This window comes from Choloepus didactylus, chromosome 3 (assembly GCF_015220235.1).
Source record: "Choloepus didactylus isolate mChoDid1 chromosome 3, mChoDid1.pri, whole genome shotgun sequence".
Classification (NCBI taxonomy): domain Eukaryota; kingdom Metazoa; phylum Chordata; class Mammalia; order Pilosa; family Megalonychidae; genus Choloepus; species Choloepus didactylus.
Window position 1 is genome coordinate 67006272 of NC_051309.1, and position 2005 is coordinate 67008276.

At 34.4% G+C, this 2005-nt stretch overlaps 1 pseudogene; it reads right to left on the reverse strand.

Annotated features, from left to right (window-relative positions):
• Positions 1–1101: 1101 nt before the first annotated feature.
• Positions 1102–1777, reverse strand: LOC119530281 (annotated as a pseudogene).
• Between the last annotated feature and the right edge of the window lie 228 nt (positions 1778–2005).

The following is a 2005-nucleotide window of genomic DNA, read 5'->3' on the forward strand; positions in this document are numbered from 1 at the left end:
ATTAGCATTTAAGTAGGGCTGGGGAAGGGTAGTGTGATTGAGAGGTAACCCCTAAGTGTTATGGGGTTTTTCTTTTAGGAGCAATGAAAATATTCTAAAATTGATTGTGGTGATGAATGCACAACTCTGTGATTATACTAAAAGCCATGGATTGTACACATTGGATGGATTGTATGGTATGTAAATGTATCTCAATAAAACTGTTTTAAACATTTTCAACACATAATCTTAATTGTCCTCTAGTCTTAGAAAAACACTAAAGTGTTGCATACATTTCTATGCATTGCTCCATCTGGTTGAAGTGATTTATTGATCAAAATACTTCATAATCTTTTATCTCCTGAAAACCTCATTTTACTTCTGCTATTTGGGATGATTATCTTTCCTCATTAAAGAGCTTGAGATAGCATGCTGTGCTTGTTTTCTTTTCAAATTTTACTGTATTTTATTCTTAATCAGTGTAAACACTTCTTCAGTTTCCCACACTTCTAGTTTCTTCATTTCAATGTAATGCCACCTTATCTACATATATATGCCTCTCTATCTATACGTTAACCATTGAGTTTTTTTGGTAACTTTGGTCTGCTTAGCTGTTCATGAGGTCCTGACCACCTTATGGTTCAGCAGCACATAGTAGGGTTTGGTCCTTTCAAAATATGTTTGATTTCTGTTCACTTTTGATTATGTATCTAGGATTGCTTAATTTGATCAGAAATTTGAAAATGATGACAACTGGAACTTCTAAGCATATCTTAAACTACATAAAATTAGGAAATAGGAAGGAAGTAATTTTTTCGGAACTTACTGAGATTTTTTTTTTTTACATCCTAGGTTATAAAATGATTAATCAACTCTATTATCTGATATGCAAAGTTGGCTGAGCAGATATAGAAATGGCAGTTACACAAGTGACAAAGAAAAAAGTCTTATATTACATTTACAGTATTAATTTTGATGACACTTCAAACTTCCATGAGAGATAACCCTAACTGCTGAAGTATTCAATGTAAAAATCATTACTTATTTTGGCTAGCCTGCTAAGAAACAACAAAAATGTTCTGAGAAATATTCTTATACATTATTTTCACTAGAAAAGCGACATCAATTTAACAGTTGTTTGAGGTGCTGTAATACATCCAATGACACTCCCAGCTGTTTTATTAAACTGGCTGGCTGCTCTAAAATCGAAGTGAGGCTTAGGTTTTCAGAATGTGCATGTTCCTGTGTTCTACAGCATTCTGAATACAAACAATCCATCTCACTTGGACTCTTGCTACAGTTTTAGTTAAACAGCATTATTTTCATAGATCTTTTGTCTTTAGCTTCATCAATCCTTTTCCTGGCTGGAACTACATAACAAAGGCCCATATCCTGAATGGAATCCAATAAATCTACAACACAGTGCTGTGGCGTGATTGATTTCAGATTTTTGAGAATGCACTCTTTGCAATGGCCAACTGCATACCCTCAAGAAGGTTATTTAATTTATTGATCAAGCTATTATCATGAAGGTGACACCATAAGAGAAAGCACTCAATATTCCTCTGAGTTGTCCAATTTTATGATGTCTGTACCTTCCTTATAACCTTGATTGAAGCCTGGTTGAAGAACTCCTGCTTTTGCCAGCATCTATTCCATCTCCATAACCTTCTTTGACTCATCTCTGCGTGTGGCTCATCCATTCCCACTGCACCAGGAGTGACTTGTCCACCTCTTCACCAAACACATCCCCCAGGGCCCCAGGCCAGAGGAGGCACTTGAAGCCACAATGCCCCATGCTGTACATTTAATACACATAATTCCAAATGAAAATAATTTAAAATTAAGAATTTTAAAAATTAGCATGTCTTATGGTGTGTGCATAATTTACACTATGGAAATGTGTGTTTATTTGTGTTTAATGAGGTTAAGGATTCCCTAAATCAGTGTATCAAAAATTCAATAAACATTTATTTTAACCATTATGTATCATGATAAAACTGAGGTAGATTAAAATACTATAATT